We start from the raw sequence: 13739 nt of genomic DNA, 5'->3' as shown, positions 1-13739 counted from the left end.
AAGTAGTTCTTTTTTTAAGTTCTAGGGGACTGATGACCTCAGAAGTTAAGTCCCATAGTGATCAGGGCCATTTTTATACATGGCTACACTCCATACAAACACATTCAGAAAAGACTTGTTGACACTTAAATCTATACTCGATGTCAACAAAGTTATCTTCTTTAGAAACGCTTTCCTTGCCATAGCCAGTCTACATTTTACATCCTCTCTACTCCGACCATCATCAGTTATTTTGCTGCCCAAATAGCAAAACTCATTTACTACTCTAAGTGTCTCATTTCCTAATCTAATACCCTCAGCATCATCTGATTTAATTCGGCTACATTCCATTATCCTCGTTTTGCTTTTGTTGACGTTCATCTCATATACTTCTTTCAAGACACTGCCCATTCTGTTCAGCTGCTCATCCAAGTCATTTGCTGTCTCTGACAGAATTACAAAGTTGTCGGCAAAACTCAAAGATTTTACTTCTTCTCCATGGATTTTAATTCCTGCTCAAAATTTTTCTTTTGTTTCCTTTACTGCTTGCTCAGTATATAGATTTAATATATCGGCTGTAGGCTACAACCCTGTATCACTCCTTTCTCAATCAGTTTCCCTTTCATGCACCTCATTGGTTATACAGAGGTCCCTTGATGCCTCAGCATCTGTCCTACCAACCGATCTCTTCTTCTAGTCAGCTCGTGCTGCAAATTCCTTTACTCCCCAATTCTGTTCAGAACTTCCTCATTAGTTACTTGATGTATTCATCTAATCTTCAGCGTTCTTCTGTAGCACCACATCTCAAAAGCTTCTATTCTCTTCTTGTCTAAACTGTCTACCGTCCTTGTTTCACTTCCACAGATGACTAGACTTCATATAAACACTTTCAGAAAAGACTTCCTGACACTTAAACCTGTGCTTAATACTAAAAAACTTCCCTTCTTCAGAAATGCTTCTCTAGCCATTGTCAGTCTACATTTTGTATCCTCTCTACTTCGGCCACCATCAGCTACTTTGCTTAACAGATATGTGCTAATAAATATGTACTGCAAGCCGGCCTTTCAGTCACGTGACTTAAAATCATATGAGTTTAAAAGCTAGTTCATTTCAAAGGTATGAGTACTATTCCAAGGACTTCGAAACTTTTCCTCCAGACGCAGTCATGTGAGCAGTGAACGGATACAACGATAAGCACGTCTGGTTTGCACCAGCGTCTCGACATTCATTCACAAAGGTGGTAGCACGATACACAGTGACGTAATGAGTCTTTCTTAAGTTGCATGACACGCATCGTAGACTATATTCGTGATAAGAATTATGAAATGGAATGTATTTGCGTGTATAATCCGCATTTAAACACACTTCTGCTATCTGCGAAACGTTTCATTTTCTTAGTTGGGACGTCAAAGAGTTTGATATCTGTAACTACACACTTTCCTCTGTCGAACTTAACCCAGGTATTCTGTATACAAGATTTCGATCTATAATAACGTTGATAGGTATCGGTGTTGTTCCCAAACTATGATGCACTGTTACCACAAATTTTATAAAGGGATACGTGTACTACAAGCGGTGCTGTTATCATTTTCACATGCTGAAAGAAACGTCTAGGAGATAATTATCTGTGCGCCTCAAAATATAAGGGCTATAAATTCTATTTGCCTATGTGAACAGTTATCACACCACAATACGTCAATAGCAGAAATGTTCAAATTTCGTCGACTTAATGGTTTTTGGTTACCCAAGAAATGCCAAAAGTAGTGGAAATTTAATTGCTTTAGCAAATCAAAATGGTTCGAATGGCTCCGAGCACTATGCGACTTAACTTCTGAGGTCATCAGTCGCCTAAAACTCGGAACCAATTAAACCTAACTAACCTAAGGACATCACACACATCCATGCCCGAGGCAGGATTCGAACCTGCGACCGTAGCGGTCGCTCGGTTGCAGACTGCAGCGCCTAGAACCGCACGGTCAAAAGTTTTCGATCACGTATCAAACTTCGTTTTGAATGTTCTATCATATCCCCGTTGTCACACACATAGAGACTAAGCGCCTATATTGTGTATTTGAGTGTTCACTGAGAGGGGCGCTTATGAGTATCCACAGTAACACTAACGTGCCTTTACTTCAGACGGTTCCATTCGAATAGGCCTCATTCCTCCAGCTGTCTGTGTAACAATCAGTTCGCACTATTTAGCAGTACACTGTGTGCATCTCGCGGTACGTTTGTATACCTGCTCAGGTTCATACCAAATTACTGCCTAATGGAGCAGAAGAATGTGTTGTAATTGTAGCTCTGCATCAGTAAGGCTATTCTAGCAGGACAATAGAAACAGAAGTTGACGTAGCCCAATCCCCAGTGGTGTATATACTGCTGCGCTTCAAGAAACCTGGCGCCAATGCAAGTGTTTCGCGATCTCGAAGTCACATCAGACAGGAAAAGTCAGTTCGTATATGGACAGAATAAGTGTCAGAGGACTCCGACAGCACCTGAAATTTGCGAGGAAGTGAGTAGTACGCAAGCAGCACCAATCTCTGTCTGAATGGTTAAACACCGTCTTCGTGAACAAGGTTTGAAGGTATGCATATCGTCCAAAAAACCTTTATAATGCAAACAAAACAAGGTAAAAAGATTTCAGTGGCCACAGAAACATAACAACTGGAGCGTGCAGCAATGTTCCAAGGTGTTATTCACCTTGTCCACGTTTGAGATCCCTTAAGGTAAACTGAAAAAAAAAACAGAGAATTCCGCACTCTCACTTAGTATATCTGAGCTCGGTCTTTCCAAACCACTGTTAGCATCGATGCAGCATCCTTATCCAGAACAATTCTATGCCGTATTTTATGTGTACACCCATCCTCTTTCTGAACCACTGAGCCCAGGTTCACAAAACGATGAGCTATTCCATATCCTGAAAGTACACTAGTAGCTGCCAGTAACTCACCTCTGTCGTCATTCATAATCTTGATGTTTTTGTTACTAACTGCTTCCTCTCCTAAATTTACCCAACAGTTCCTCCACTACGAGTTGTGGTTCTGCACACAGTGTGGTTTCAACAGTAACTCTTAATTTACTGATTCTTCGTCCTCCAATTCAGATCCAGCGAATCAAGCCACGAAGATCTTTTCTCGTAGTATATTCTCCATAGATGTTAAATAGAACTGCTGATATAATGCACCCTTATCTAACTCCTTTACATGGTTCAAAAGGAATTGAAATAGTCTTATCTAACCTAATTATTGGCTTGCTATCAGCGTAGGGATTTCTGATAACGGTGATAAGGTAATCAGGAATGCCCATTCCGCTGTCACATTTCGACAGTTCTGTCCATCGCAATCATTTGAAAGGCTTACTGTAGTCTTAGAAACACAAAATTAAAGGGATACTGAATTCAAAAATTGTTCAAATGGCTCTTAGCACTATGGGACTTAACATCTGAGGTCATCAGTCCCCTAGACTTAGAACTACTTAAACCTAACTAACCTACGGAAATCACACACATCCATGCCCGAGGCAGGATTCGAACCTGCGACCGTAGCAGCAACGCGGTTCCGGACTGAAGCGCCTGGAACCGCTCGGCCACAGCAGCCGGCTGTACTGAATTCTCTACATTTTTCAGTTAGCTGTCTGCCATTGAGAATCTGCTCTCGTGTTTATCATCCATAAACCCAGCTTGCTATGTTGGTATTTCTTTATCTACGCACGTAGTTCAAATTTAGAAGGTACGATGGAAACTGCAATGGAAAACAAAAAACCAAATTCTAGACACGGAATTTTACAATTTTTTCACTTCTACTTGCGGAAGTATACTTCATAATAATCGTGCATTGTCATACAAATAACAGGCCAGGATTATGCAGATATATAGGTACCATATACTGTACTCTCCCCAGCCTAGTGCTACGTGCATATGCCCTCCACATGTCATTTCAAAATATGAAAACAGTTTTCTTTGTAATAATAATTCTGCATATCATTGTCATTATTACCATGTGGAAGCTAAATATGCAATATTAGTAAGATATTCTGTAAATGGAGAGAGGATGCATCATACAATAAATTACGCGTTAGTAAAAATTTTAAGCTGACAAAGCATAATATCATCTTTCAAATTAGGGCGGAAGAAGAAAACAACTGCAGCGATACATGAACACGGCGTTTCTGCATAAGAAGAAAAAGAAGGAAAAGCAAACTTTAAACATTAAAACAACTAGAAACAATGATAATTCATTGAAACCCTCAGCTGCCGACAGGTGTTTTTGATATACCTCGATGGGGACAGCTGAAAACATAATTTCTGACCGGGACTCGAACCCGGGATCTCCTGCTTACATGGCAGACGCTCTACCCATCTGAGCCTTAGCTGGCGCGAGTAGTGAGTGGATGGGCCAATATCTATTAGGAACATTACGTATGTAGATTGTGGACAGTTGGGAATATGGGTCTCACCGGAAGCGTGCAAGGGATAAGTCCCTGCAATCGCGCTATTTATTTGTGTCCTCGGTGGCTCAGATGGACAGAGCGTCTGCCATGTAAGCAGGAGATCCCGGGTTCAAGTCCCGGTCGGGGCACACATTTTCAGCTGTTCCCATCGAGGAATATCAACAACACCTGTCGGCAGCTGAGGGTTTCAATTAATTATCATATATTCTAGAGAAGCTTCATGGCCATCAGTGGTATCTGTTTCGAGGACAGTTACTCTCTTCATACAACTAGAAACAATGCAATATGGGTCTACGCTTTCCAGTCAAATCAATGTGATCAACGGGGGATCGTAATGAGACGTGCAGGAACAGTGTCAGCGAGGTTCTGAAAGGTAGCGAGAGAGAGATGTGGACCCATATCGACTCTAGTGCCGAGGACAGCTGCGACAGGTGTCTTGGTTGACGATCCTTGGCTCGAACAGTCCGAACGAGGTCGTCACACAGATTCTCGATTGGATTTAAATCCGGGGAGTCTGGCGTCCAGGGGAGTACGGTAAACTCACACTGGTGCCCTTCCAACCACGCATGTACACTGTGAGCTGTGTGACACGTTGCATTGTCCTGCTAGTAGGTATCATCGTATCCAGGAAGAACAATCTACATGTGATGGACATGGTCCACAAAGATAGATACATATTTGTGTTGATCCATTTTACCTTACAGAACAATGATGTCACCCAGGGAGTGCCCTCTAGCCTGGACCGTATCGACGATTGTTTCAGGGTGTTTGCTTTCAGACGTTTCACGCCGTACACGCCAATGGCCATCTGTCTGACAGTGCGTAAAACGTGATTCATCTCGATAGGCCGCCTGTCGCCACACAGTGTATAACATTCCTGTCTGCTACTACTGTACCATAACCTCAATGCCAGAAACAGGTTGTGACATAAAACTATTTTGTAAAATCAACTATGGCAGAAAGCAACAGAGCAGTGTTACCCTGGAATTTTGTTATGTTGACCGTGTTGTTCCTAACGGAGGTGGCTTATCGGAAATGAAAGTCAGAATTATGTAAATATTGGAATAGTGACAAACAAAATTTTGCCTAGCTATACCGTTTATAGAATAAGGGAAACGGTCGCCAGCCTAATTAGGCAAGAGAAAGATGAACGTTCTCGTTTATGAAAGTAGGTATAAGTAACTATAGTGGACAAACACAACCTAGACTTAGCCACACGCGAGTGCAATGAACTCTGACACACATATGTTTTAAGATTGAAGCTAACAACTGGAGCAGCACTAACTATTTGCTAAATTATAAGAGATACCGAAACACCCTATTACTTTCAGGCTTATTTAAAGTGAATGGTCTTTATAACATTACTATTAACATGCACTTCTAATACACAAGATACACAAACACTTAGCAAACATGAATATATAATGTTTCACAACTGCAGCTTTCTCACTTTTACTACAGCGAAACACAATACTGACCAAATTGCAAGAAACTGACTCACCTTTTAGAATTTACTACAGACAATAATGTGATCATTTGCCTTATAAGCCTCAGTCTTAAGAACTTTTAATATTGAAGTTAGCAACAGCACTTTAAATAGCAGTTTTAATAGGAAAATTATTTTGAGCAAATAACATTTACTTTAACTCACTCTATTGCCACATTAACTTTAACCTTCTTTTTACTAAGTTCAAGAGGCATTAATTAGCAAAACTCTAGGCTTTAATTTCTTTTAGTAAGGACACTCGGATATCACTTTAGCTCAAACGGAGAGGAACCTGAGAGGTGTTATGATGAGGAGAAAAATCAAGGTAGGTACATAAATTCAGATATAAATTACCTTATATTTCAGCGCATTAGCACGTCCATTAAGCTGATCCTTCACTGTACATCATTATAGCATTACGTTGCAATGATTGCGCAATGTGGTGGCAACTGCATGTTGGTAGGTGGAATTGTAGGTAGAATTGCTGGACTCCGTCATTTCTTGGTGGCGATGATAGATACAAACTCCAGAATAGTTCCAGCTATTTATCCATCCATCCGAGGCCTTGGAAAGAAGCAGGAAAAGCCTCTCTCGGAATCAGCACAATATGCATCTTTTACATGGCAGTGCACGGACTCGTAGCTCGTCTCCGACTCGTAGCTCGTCTCCGACTCGTAGCTTGTCCCCGACTGACTAACAGTTCCACCTTTTCTACCTAGGCCAACCACAATTTGCGCGCGCTACACAGTTCCGTTCCCGAGGGGAACCACTACACCTTTTACATACAAATTAACTAAGAACCCTAAGTGAAGGTCAACAGTTTATATAACAGCAAACAAATACATTAAATAAAACCGAACATTTTCACATATTAACACTTTTACAAAAAATTATTCACACAAAATTACAATTATATACAGTAAGTTTTGTTCCCTCCAAATGGGACAAAGAATTTTAAATTACAGATACACTACTTTGCATAGAATCAAATCACGACATCAAAGGTTTGACAAAGAAAAGAGTACACAATTTTATGTTATCGATTCAAACACATTTACAGAAGATCAACAATGTAACATTAAATAAAGCAAAAGCAAAATAAATTCATACAGCATAAGAGCTGTGGTGTTACAAGTGGATGTCCATTTGTGGTACCGGCGTAAAAAATTCCAGTTTTCGTCGCCGATGAACAGCTGTCAACATGGGTGCGTGAGCCAGGCGCCTGCTGCAGGAGCTCACAAGCAGCAACGTTCGCTGACCGGTAGTTGAGGAGACACCGCTGGTAGTCCCTTGGTTCATCTGGCTGGTGAGCTGATCAGCACTTGCACTTCTATTCGCCTGTGTTCATCTCTGCAATCGTCGTTGATCGCTGTCATCTATGGCCCTTGGTGAATCACATTGACTCGGAGCCGCTTCTGGATGGCACCATTTTGTCAAGCACGGTATACAATAACAGTAGCGACAAGACGACAGTTTACAAACTTGACTGTTTCGGAAATGCTCCCAACCTCGGCCCGAAAGGCAATGGTCATGCCATTTTGGACGTCTAATAAATTACTCTGTTTGCACAGTACGAAAACGACTGCACTGTTTGCTACGTCCCCCCCCCCCCCCATATGCTTTATACGCTGCCGTTTGTGAAAAGTGCAACACCGAGAAGGAATTACCCTAATAGCGCCACACTTGGTGGAAGTGGCGACGAGTGTGCAAGCAATACGTGATACGTTTTGCAGCGAGGCGGGATACACGTAGGCCGAGCAGAGCCCTCTCAGGTCCGACAGGGTCGGTGTTGCGCCTAGGGTAGTTGGTGCAGAGCTCTCACACAAGGTAGAGACAATACAGTGAGTGCCAGTATGCCTCGTCGACGTCAAAGGGAGCTATATCGGCATGTGAGCGATTTCTAACGGGGTAGAATGATCGGTATCCGGGATACGGGGTTGTCATACGGTGACAGTTAGGTTCGCACAGGGCATGCTGCGACGACAGTGATGCGTGTGTGGAAGCATTGGATAGAGGAAGGTCGTTCGCAGCGACGAGCGGGAACTGGACCACGGAACATGAGCACAGCACAGGATGACCGTCATCTTGTTCGCATGGCCATTACGGACCGTAGTGCGAAATCCACAGTGTTGGCTCGTCGCTGGAGCACAGCAACAGGTGTGAATGTGTCCGCATCAACGGTTAGTCGTCGTCTGATGCAGGTTGGACTGGTTACGTCGGCTTCCGTTGTTCAGAAACCACAAGCTCCTCCGACTGCAACGGTCACGTGAACACCGTCACTGGGGTGCTGAGTGGCAACATGTAATCTTTTCGGATGAGTCCCGCTTCAACGTGTCCTACAGTGATGGCCGCATACATGTCGAGCGTCGTGAGCGCAACCCGGAGGGCTGCATTGTGGAGCGGCATATCAGACAAACACCAGGTGTGATGGTTTGGGCCGCCATTGGTTACAACAACCGATCTCGCCTCGTACGTATTGCGGGCATTTTGAAGTGCAACCGGTACCTAATGGAGGTTGTGGAACCTGAGATACTATCTCTGCTTCAGGCATCTCCACAGGCCACATTTCAACAGGACAATGCCCGGCCACATATTGCGAGGAACGTACAAGCCTCCTTCGTTCGCCAAACATGTCGCCCATTGAACATGTCTGGGATATGGTTGGTCGGCACCTGGTGCGTCACGGTCCTCCAGTAACTGGTGTCACGGATTTTTGGGCTCGGATACGAACTGCGTGGAGGGATATGCCCCAGGAACGTATTCAGAACCCTATTTATTCAATGCCACGGCGTATAGCAGCTTTAATTCCAGTGCATGGTGGCCACACGACATAGGCCTCAAAGAACATGTACAGATTTGAAACCGTAATCATTTGTTACTTGTCATGTGCCTAACCTGTGGCATTAAATTAATTGAATTCATGCGTTTCCTTCTTGGTGTTGCAATTTCCACAAATAGTAGTGTATAACCTGCACTGTTAGTGCTGCCACCAAACGTGTGTAAACAGTTGTGCTCGTTGATGTCGAACGTAGGCGGTGGTCACATTAACGTGGCTGGAGCGTGTGTATAAGGACACGTCGTAGACATGTCGACCACTGGTTGCGCTCTTCTTCCTCCAACAGGGTTTTTACGGCGCTGGTCATTTGGATAGCGGCGCCGACCGGTTCAGAGAGGGCGGCACAGTACCTCACTGCGGATACACGGAGCTTTTCCGGTGAACGAGGACTGTAGGGGTGTAGTTGAGCAGTGACTTAGTAAGCAGGTGGTTTCCAGGGTTACTGGACGCAAATTTCGCAGAGCTATGTATGGACGCGAATTTCACTGGGCGCTGTTTCCATGTACCACCGTAGTTTTATACTCGGAGGCCAGACTCCTACGCCTAGGTAGGAAACGGACCGTTGGGAGGGAGAAGCAACACCGGTGATAAAGAATCACTTTAAGCCGGCCGTGCATGGCCGCACCGGTAGCGACTGTGCCGGCGGCAGGACTGGGACGCGACAGCCGGAGTCCCTCTGCAGCGGCGGCCAGATAGCAGGGCAGCTGTCCTCGGCGGCAGGGTGTTTCGCAACGAGCGCACGAGTGCCGGCGAGCCGCCGGACGTCCGCCGCGCCTTGTGCGGCTACTCGCGGCCCTATATAGAACACCAGCCGGATACTGTAGCGTGACCGGCCATCCGGCGCATTCTCTGCTGCGACTGCTTAATGCTTCACCGGCTAATGGGCACTCTGCGCTCCAGGCTCTTCCGTCACGACATCCTGCAAGGGCGCAGGCAGGCATCTCGCTCGTAGGCCTCTCAAAAATCCTGTACACATACTCTTACCGCCATGTTGTTGTGGCCTTCAGTCCTGAGACTGGTTTGATGCAGCTCTCCAAGCTACTCTATCCTGTGCAAGCTTCTTCATCTCCCAGTACTTACTGCAGCCTACATCCTTCTGAATATACTTAGCGTATTCATCTCTTCGAATCCCTCTACGATTTTTACCCTCCACGCTGCCCTCCAGTGCTAAATTTGTGATCCCTTAATGCCTCAGAACATGCCCTTCCAACCGGTCCCTTCATCTTGTCAAGTTGTGCCACAAACTCCTCTTCTCCCCAATTCTATTCAACACCTCCTCATTAGTTATGTGATCTACCCATCTAATCTTCAGTATTCTTCTGTAGCACCACATTTCGAAAGCTTCTATTCTCTTCTTGTCCGAACTATTTATCGTCCACGTTTCACTTCCATACATGGCTACACTCCATACAAATACTTTCTGAAACGACTTACTGACGCTTAAATCTATACTCGATGTTAACAAATTTCTCTTCTTCAGAAACGCTTTTCTTGCCATTGCCAGTCTACATTTTATATCCTCTCTACTTAGACCATCATCAGTTATTTTGCTCCCCAAATAGCAAAACTCCTTTACTACTTTAAGCGTCTCATTTCCTAATCTAATTCCCTCAGCATCACCCGAGTTAATTCGACTAAATTCCATTATCCTCGTTTTGCTTTTGTTTATGTTCATCTTGTACCCTCCTTTCAAGACACTGTCCATTCCGTTCAACTGCTCTTGCAAGTCCTTTGCTGTCTCTGACAGAATTACAATGTCATCGGCGAACCTCAAAGTCTCCATGGATTTTAATACCTACTCCGAATTTTTCTTTTGTTTCCTTCACTGCTTGCTCAATGTACAGATTGAATAACATCGGGGAGAGGCTACAACCCTGTCTTACTCCCTTCCCAACCACTGCTTCCCTTTCATGCCCCTCGACTCTTATAACTGCCGTCTGGTTTCTGTACAAATTGTAAATAGCCTTTCGCTCCCTGTATTTTACCCCTGCCACCTTCAGAACTTGAAAGATACGGTAACGAAACTACAATAGTAACAGGTTCCCTGCTAGGCAAATAAACTGTTTGTTAGTCTTGTTTCAGGTTACTCGTATGCTCCTACTAGCTGAGCACACGGTGGTGCCCGGGTATGCACTCGTATTTAATCCAATCTTCTATTAGTCCATCTCCTCCGTGCCTCCTTCTTTCTCTCTCAATCTCACCTTCGCGCCCTCTCTGTCTGTCTCCTCCTGGTTTCTTTCATTGTCCATCTCCTTCTCCTCCCTCTCCATCTCCATCTCCTCCTCCTCCTTTCATCTCTCCATCTCGTTCTTCCTCTCCCCCTGTCCACCTCCTTCTCTTATTTTGCTCTCTCCATCTCCCTCTTTCCCCTCATTTCTGTCCGTCTTCTCCTCTTCCCTTCCTCTGTTCATCTCTTCCTCTTTCCTTTCTCTAACCACTTCCTCCTCTCTCTTCTCTCTGAGCATCTGCCGCTCTCTCTCTCTCTCTCTCTCCGCCTACCTCCTCCTCCCCCCTTCTCTCTCAATGTTATCACACTGACACCATAGTGCCCTCGTAATTCTTATCCTACAGTATTTCGTCCCAAAACGCATCTAATATGTGTTCTAAATTTGGCTGAAATCGTTCCAGCGGTTTAAAAAAAACTTTGTGTTCTGCTTTACGGCAGGTCTTGTCATGGGGGAACCCTCGTCGGAGAGGTCCACCTCATGAGCGTTTAGGGAAGTGATTCCAGTGGTGGTTTCCCGTTCTCTTCCACTGGTGGTGATGAAATGATAATGAGGACAACACAACACCCAGTCCCTGAGTGGAGAAAATCTCCGACCCAGCCAGGAATCGAACCCGGGCCACTTGGCGTGACAGATCGCCGTGCTGAACACTCAGCTGTCGGGGCGGACTCCAGGGGTTTAGGACGAGCTTTTTACCCGTGGCTTTGCCTGCGTACGCACAGTTCAAATGCATATCAAATATATTTAACGTATTTCACACGTATTTGTGCATATATTACACCTGCATCTTTAGCGAATTTCTCCCTGCAGTTTCGTGCTCACGCAGCTTAATGTTAATCATGTCATATCTCCTGAACTATGTGCTGCACAATGATACAATTTTTCCGGTACAGTGTGGAACGTCGCGCGTGATGCCACATTTCTGTGGTAGGGGTTTCTCATCCTCTCACATATGGTTTAACACCAATACAGCAGTAACCACTTCTTGTTAAGTAATTTACTAACAGTTGTCCTTTTGGTGGTGTAACTTTTCAATCTTTGTAACTGACTGTCTGGTGTAACTTCATGCTTCTTGGTGGCTGTGTGTTGCCATTAGTTTCAACTATGTGAAACTTCTGATTTTGGAGTTCCTATGTGTGTAGTGTACGCCATATGCAGTATCTGTGAAAGCTACAGGTATGACCATGTAGATGTGATTGCTGCATAACTAAACAAATTTTATGCGTATTCTTTATCTTTGGGCTTCTAATTCCAAACATTTATACAAATCTTAATTGTACGACATCAGTATGTATTTCAACGAAACCAACGCTTACATACTTAACTACGTAAGATTCTTGGGCCATGACTGAACAAATCGCTGAATATAAAATATCCATTGCTATGAGTATAGAGCAACAGAGTATTTCCTAATACATTGCTCTGAGTACGTTTCGCCTAACAACAGTAATAAACGTGTAAAGTAGCATGAGATAATCTGAATCTGTGCAAGAAGAATAAACCTCATTGTTCCGTATAAGCACTAGGCAATGTCTGAATCTGCCCCTAATAATGATATGGCTTACCTGTGCATCAACAGAAACGTAGCTCTATTACACAAAACAATCGTACTCATATGCAACAAAATGAGCTGGAAGAAATGATGTTACTTTTGATATTACTTAAATAAATCTCGTAAAGTGCGATGCGAACAAACTAAGCGCCAGCAAATCATGTGTTAGTAATCAGGTCACGCGAGCTGCAGTGCGAGCCCAGATAATTTTAGTTCGAAAATCGTTCGAACTGACAAGTGGGATGTGAAGAAGGCTCTGTAGCTGATAACTTGGAAACTACTGTGATTTATTTTTGTATTAACTAGCGGAAGTAGAGAATGTGTACATTGCTAATCATTGTTATTAACGATAGCAGTAGTTTTGGATAAATAAAAGAAAGCTCATAAAATGAGCACTTTAGATAAAACTTCCTCTTACATTCAGAGCTTTAAAAGGAATAGGTAAAGAGTGGTATGATCCTTTCCTGAGTTTATGCATATTATTGCGTATCAGTCGGTTTACGAGTGCCACCAGTTACGCCGCCGCTTTTCCTACAACGGCTAAAGAGCACTGCCACGAACTATTACGCCGCTGCCAATGAGATGCAACCACCCCCTCTCCGGAACTCCAGCGGCGGGTGTATTTAAATTCTAGCATTCATGCACTGACCTCACTTTGTGTGTTTGCTAGTTGAATGACATTTTCACACTTTCATAGCGGCCACGGCTTCATCCTCTGAATAGATATTGCATGTAAGAGTGACAGATTTATAAATCTTTTTTATCTGTATAAGATAAATTTCTTCATTCAAAAATACTGTTAGCAACTGACGCTGGAGCTTCAGCAACAAAACTATGTATTATTTTCAATATTTTATATTAGATACAGAATAAATAAATATCTGAATTCGTGTTCATGAACAGAATATGTTCCTCGCTCCACTATCCACTAAAAAACCACACAGCATGCAAAGGAAGACATAACAGTTACCAAGTTTTAAACCAACAACGTTCTAATAGACAAAACACAAGTTGAATACTGAAGAAAAGAAATGAATCTGAAAATGCTCCCTAAACGCGAATTTCCGTTTCCTGCAATGCCACTGCACGTGAATGCATACGCAGATATTACCTCATTTGATACGTTTTAAGTTTCATCAACTGTATTCCCAAATCAGGCCTCCATACGAGCACGTTTCAAGTCAACACATGCGATTCTACCAACGGTCCACA

The 13739-nt window shown here is 43.6% G+C and overlaps 1 protein-coding gene and 1 non-coding gene across 5 annotated transcripts in view; one reads left to right on the top strand and one right to left on the bottom strand.

Annotated features, from left to right (window-relative positions):
• LOC126095104 (uncharacterized) overlaps positions 1-13739 on the bottom strand; it is a 303184-nt gene that overhangs the window by 127798 nt on the left and 161647 nt on the right. The window lies entirely within an intron of this gene.
• On the top strand, positions 4483-4556 carry Trnat-ugu (transfer RNA threonine (anticodon UGU)). The gene has a single exon. It is a non-coding gene; the product is annotated as a tRNA-Thr (tRNA).

Source organism: Schistocerca cancellata, chromosome 8 (genome assembly GCF_023864275.1).
Source record: "Schistocerca cancellata isolate TAMUIC-IGC-003103 chromosome 8, iqSchCanc2.1, whole genome shotgun sequence".
NCBI classification, from domain to species: domain Eukaryota; kingdom Metazoa; phylum Arthropoda; class Insecta; order Orthoptera; family Acrididae; genus Schistocerca; species Schistocerca cancellata.
Note: the sequence above shows the minus strand (reverse complement) of the source record. Positions and strands in the feature narration are given on the sequence as shown.